Genomic DNA, 6,606 nt, shown 5'->3' on the forward strand with positions numbered 1-6,606 from the left:
CGGGGGAATTTAACTAAGTCAAAATATAAAAATTAAGCTGCAAGAAGCATGAGCGAAGCTTGTTACATCTATGTCACTAAGTTGTATTAAAATTTGTACACAACTTTATTTATGATAGGAACAACTTGAAGTGTTACTTAAAATGCGTTTCCATACTCTAAGTAAGAAGTAAGTTGAAAGATCTCGTGTATCTAAATATATCTAAACTTTCAAAACGGAGTTTGTTCTGTATAATGGAACATCAAATAAGCATGTTGTTCATGTTATGTAGAACCACTCATGGTCATCTGACCGAATGTAAATAGAATTGGAATCAGCCGTAAGGTTTGTTGAAAACCATTTGAGGAGCTATCGAAATGAGTAGTAATATCTTACGAGTATACTATTACTAGTATTTCTGTTACGAGTATTACAGTACTTTCATACCAGAGATATTAATACTTATTATAATGACATTATCGTCAAGCCACGGCTACATTTTCAGCTGGAAATTAAGCAGCGGAATTTAGAACACAGATTTTTTTGTATCAGCTCTAGAAAATCAACCACTTAGACAGTAAAATGAGGTGACCCCGCTTAAGATGAATGTGTAACGCAGATAATGTCTGAGAAATAAAGCGTGGGGTAAGGGTACATTATAGTCGCGATTTGTCCACGAGGGATCAACCCCAATGTCCTCTCGGCCCTCACCGACGAAGCGTTGTCGCGCTCCGCTGGTTATAAATATGTCGTGTATTAAAATAATAATTTGTGTACAATTTTATAGGGCAAAAGGCTTTGACATTTTGCTGAAAGAAAACATTTTAAATAACAAGGTTGTAGTTTGTACATGTATAATGAAAACGAAAATTTTATGAAGAATGCTTAAATATATTCACGTGCTTATATTTTACTCAAAATTCTGACAAAATAATTTTTAATATATATAGTTTATACAGGGTGTCTCATAACGACCCAGCTATTTTAGTTGGGAAAAAATACATTAAACTTATTTTTGTATGCATTTATTGGTATGAATTAAAAGATAAGGAACAAAATTTTACTTTTTAAACACGACGTTATTTAAATGACGGCCATCACGTTGACGACACTCCTCAAACCGTTTGGTACGCAAACGGTTTGAGGAGAGGACTTTCAAAAACTTTTTGAAGAAGTGGTTGAGGAATACTCCTGACTTTTTCTTCAATATTGTTTCTTAAATCTGTCAAATTTCGTGGATTATTCTCGTAGACTACGCTCTTAAGATAACCCCACAAGAAAAAATCAGGTGGGATCAAGTCAGGGCTCCGAGGTGGCCATTCAATATCACCTCTTCGTGAAATCACCTTTTCTCGGAACAACTCGTGCAATGCAGCTAAAGAGCTGTTAGTAGTGTGCGATGTGGCCCCATCCTGTTGAAACCATGTCAGCCGGTTATAATGCTCACATTGTTGCAGTTGAGGCCCGAAAAAAATGCGTATCATGTCGACATAGCGTGCAGAAGTTACAGTCACTGCATGTCCTCTGCTATCTTCATAAAAGTACGGCCCAATAATGCACCGACATAGCGACCCACACGGTTACTTTGGGGCTATGCAACGGGCGTTTATGTAATGTCTGTGGATTCGTTTCTCCCCAAAAACGACAATTTTGACGATTGACGTATCCGTCTAAATGAAAATGTGCCTCATCGCTAAAGAACATGTTGTTGAAATTGTTAAATCTCTCTAACATTACATTTACAAAATTCAATCTTGTAACGTAATCATTTTCATGAAGAGCTTGCACAATCTGTATTTTATAGGCCTTTAGGTGTAAATCAGATCGCATTATGCGGTGAATTGTCGCTCTTGATAATCCAAGCTGAGACTCACGCTTTCTAACGCTGAGTCGAGGCTGTCGGCTTACAGGATCTGCAACAGACTGAATGTTTCCAGGCGTTCTTGCTGTCCTTGGACGGCCGTGATGGATTTCGCCAATAGTGTTTCCAGTAGTAATGTCTGGATCCAAGCTAAAATTGTTGCATTGCTTGGAGTTTCCGCAATTTTGCGCAGTCGATAATGTAACCGATACATCCGTCGAACTGGAATAAGTGATTGATTGTTCTCGAAATACGCGCGCACGCAAAACGAGCGTTGTTCTCCCGTGTACGGCATGATGGCAACTAAAAATTTAAGGTACGCTTTAGTAAACGACGCTCGCGCCACTCCTCCCCCGCGCCTTATTTGCTTCTCGCTCACTCTTGAAATAGTTGGATCGTTTTGAGACACCCTGTATATATATATATATATATATATATATTCTCTAATATGGGAGTAGCAGACGAGCATGCAGTCCACCTGATCGTAAGTGGCTACTGCCGCCCATGGCATCTGTAATCAACCCCAGGTAGGATTAAGTATTTTTTTTTCTTAACGAGAGGGAAACCTTCAAAAGGTACCCGACGACGTGGCACCGAGGCCGGGTTATGTGGGATTTTTACCGCACTAAAACGCCCCCGGTGGCCGTCCACAACGCTTGTTGGAGAACTTCGGGATCTCCGACGGAACGCAACTGGAGTCCTCCAAGCGCGATGCCCCGATCGGGCTTCGCCCTGGGGGAGCAGTTTTCGCTTCTCTCACACCATCTGCTGTTTACGACGGTATTCGATTACACATACCGCTGTCCTTCCCGAGGTCGCTTACTGGATGGTTCGAGCCCTTTTTGTCGCCTCTTGCGACAGGCAGGGGATTCCGTATACCTATTCTAGTCCCTTAACTACAGGGACAAGGATTATGTATTCCTAGCTGGAATCGGCCACAGGTGCGCCACTACCCCAGGAGTAAGCTGGAACGTCTCGGAAAATTATGTCTCCCTTACTACACCCTTCAAACCAGAACACAGCAGCGCTCAACACTGCTGGTATGAGGAAAAAATAGGTATGGCGCTGATGCCGCCGGAGTCGAACTTAAAAGTTTTTATATGTACATAATTTACCTTACCTACATTACTTTACTATTACGAAATTCACTCTACATAAAGATTTTCATGATAAAGTACATACGATATTCGCCCAGAAATCTGACGCATATTTCAGTTTTATAGCCAGTTTGTCTCTAATATAAAATTTTAAAAGACCGATTATAGAACATTAGCCATTTTAAAATAATTCTGATGGAATACTAAGTTTCTAAAGAAATTAAATAACCAATTGGTAATAAGTTATAGGAGTCGTAGATAAGACTTTTCCTCTCCATGTTATTTCTATTATCTGTACATATAGTTGACTAAATGTATAAATCTTAATTTATGATGATCAAGACGTATTATAACAATTTAGTTGCTAAACAATCCTTTGGACACGATTTTCCCGATAATTATTTAATTTGCATACTACATCCAATTGATTTTGTTATTAACGTTAGTTGACATAACGTAAACGTTGTTTCCATAACACATAACGATAAAGTAATAAAGACACAAATCCGAAGCTAATAACGAAATTGGCAATTCCATAACATCCATTATGAACGAACGAATGAGTGAGTGAGCGGTCCAATGTCATCAGTCTTCCCTAATCGTACCGAAGTCACGATTGATTCGTATCTGGGATGGGTGTGTGATGTGCCTTTATACATCGTACAGGCCCTTTAAGTAAGATTATCTATATCGGAAATTGCTTCTAGTTTTCAACTTAATTGTATTAGAGGAATTTTATAATTCTCCATTAGTTTTAAACTATTTTAAAAGTCTCATTCTTTTAGCAAAACTAAATCACGACAGCAGTTGTCTCTGCTATTATAATGGCGAAATAAGACCTTCTTTTCTGGAACTTTTTTCTTTTTCTAATGGTTATCCCACCCGGCAGGGTAGGCAGGTACTTACCTATTCCGTAATTGGTTCTTAAATTCCTTTCTTTCATACGACACGTCTGTCATCTCAGGAATTGATAATTAAATTTCATTTAATAGAAAATATGCACGAATCAGAATCAGAATATAAAATCACTACACTTCTGTCCTCGCAAGTGTGTGAACCAATATATAATGAAACTCTTAATTATTTTATAATTAGTTTTGAACCTTTTTTTTTTGTTATCGAGGGGGAAACCTTCAAAAGGTACCCGACAACGTGGGGGCGACGCCGGGTTATGTGGGATTTTTACCGCACTAAAACCCCCCCGGTGGCCGTCCTCTGCGCCGCGTAGAGGGCTCCGGGATCTCCAAAGGAACGCAACCGGAGTCCTCTTACGAGTAGCTTGACGCTCGCCACACCATCTGGTGTGTACGACGGTATGCGACCACACATACCGTCGTCCTTCCCGGGGCCGCTGGCCGGGCGGTTCGAGCTCCCACTCTTGCCGCCCGTAACCCCGAAAGCCCCTTTTAGTCGCCTCTTACGACAGGCAGGGGATACCGTAGCCCTATTCTAGTCCCGGAACTACAGGGACAAATATTTTAATAACCTACATTAAATGTTTTTTTCTAAATTTCTACATTTAGTATTTAGTTTTGAACCTATGAAATATTTTAGTACTATAACGGGAGATTAACTATGTCATTTGGAGATGCCCACGAGATCCAGATTTGCACAAACATTGAACAGAGGTTAAGCTAATAATTTAAAATCACCAATCCCTACATCCATTATGAACGAATGGATGAACGAGGGAGCGGTCCGATGCCATTCATCTTACCTAATCGCCGCAAAGTCACGACTGATTTGAATCTGCTAAAGGTGTGTGAGGTGCGTTCATAAAGTTAACTAACTTGTTTATATTTTGGTGGAATCCAGTTTTATGGTGTCTAAAGAAAACTACTTCAATCAGTACTTAAATGAACTGTACAGAGATTATGAAAATTGTAATAACTATGTATATGATATCTGAAAGTACATAATATTATGAACATATTATATCATCCTCATGAACCCATAATTTTGGAGCAATGGGTTTGTTCTCGGAACATGATGAACTTAGTAGCAGTAACCAGCAGTAACAAGTAGTTCGCACGGTTAAAATTTTCATGGAAAACTTTTAGATTATATTATTATAGAGCATTTCACTTAATATTTTCCTTAAACATTTAATGAATGAGTATTTAATTTCTGATATTAAATAACTTATGGTATTAGAAATATTATATTGAGTTCGATCGTAGATACTTCAAAAGTATATTTGAACATGAAAATATGAAACCGTTGTAATAATATTTTCGATATTATATAGTTAAAACACAAATAATATAGTAGAAATCACATGGACTCCACTTATAGTATAAAGTTACCGTTAAAGTTAGGTATAATTAAAATTTAAATTAACAGATACAAGTTTTAGTTCACTCCATCTACTTCCCTTTATTTAAAAGTCTATAAACGGCCCTATCGAATATGAACGAATGAATGAGTGGAGAACGGTCCAATGTCATCCGTCTTCCCTAATCGTTTCAGAATGACGACTGATTCGAATCTGTACCCTTACCATGAGTTTTTACGTTTTGACTAATATGACTCTTTTGGTATTTGTTTACGTACTTGCCCATACAATTTCTAATCAGCGTCCCTAGCGGATTGTATCAGAACGAAGAGTAACGTAACATTAAATGTCTAAATTGACAAAATGGCGCTTTACGTTTTGTCTCTCTTTTTTGCGAACATGTGAGGTAGACAAAAAGTCTTGAGCACTTACTTATTGTTACGTTTACTCAGTCTACAAAGCAAACGGAACAGAATAATGGATTGAGTAAACGTAACGTAACATTGTGGGATTTTTTGAAAACTCATGGTAAGGGTACTGGTATAGATGTATGATGATGTAAGATGTGTCTTCATAAATTCTTGTAGAAGCCCTTCGCACATTACGATTGATGTTCGATATGACATGGACTTGTGACGTAAGCAATCACAGTTTGCGCGCTGGTAAGCGCTTGCGGTCAAGGTTCTTTAGTACAAAAGTGATTCGTAGGTATCAGATATCAATTAAAGTTCAATGATAAAGAATCGTATTGTGGTGAAAATTTTATTAAACTTAAGAAACACTTATCGTGAGATTTTAAATACATGAAAAATCCACTATTATCATATCAAATTTGTAGGACACTTTCTTAACTCATAGTCCTCGGCCAAGTAAGTATCTGAAAGTGTCATTAGGTTGTCGTATGGTCGATACGTAATTCCATGAGCCAGTAGACTGATGCCTTAAAATATACTATAGGAACCTGATGGTTATGGGAAAACAATTTGGTAGCGTAGCGAAACAAATCTAAGTCTATGGGTTAAACAACTAATTTTCTCAAATAACTGAACCAATTTCAATATTTGTCTTTTTGACAGATTTTTTTTGTAGAGGGTGGAACCCTTTCTTCTTCGACTCCGGCGGAACCTCCGCCACACCTATTTCTGCCTATTAATAGTAGTGTTTAAGCGCTGCTGTATTCTGTTTTGAAGGGTGTGGTAAGAGAGACATACTTTTCCTAGGAGTTCCAGCTATTCCTCAGAGGTAGCAGCGCATCTGTGGGCGGCCGCAGGTAGCATGGGCGACATTAGTAACATACCATCAGGTGGACTGCATGCTTGTCTGCTACTCCTATATAATAATTATAATAAATGTGATTTTAAATTTTTATGATTATTTTCATTTCAATAATGATT

The 6,606-nt window shown here is 38.1% G+C and overlaps 1 pseudogene; it reads right to left on the minus strand.

The window, feature by feature from the left end:
* Window positions 1-1,094: 1,094 nt before the first annotated feature.
* Window positions 1,095-3,896, minus strand: LOC140749600 (uncharacterized; annotated as a pseudogene).
* Window positions 3,897-6,606: the final 2,710 nt, after the last annotated feature.

Source organism: Epargyreus clarus, unplaced genomic scaffold (assembly GCF_041222505.1).
Source record: "Epargyreus clarus isolate Ecla_fem2 unplaced genomic scaffold, WU_Ecla_fem_2.2 ptg000018l, whole genome shotgun sequence".
NCBI lineage: Eukaryota > Metazoa > Arthropoda > Insecta > Lepidoptera > Hesperiidae > Epargyreus > Epargyreus clarus.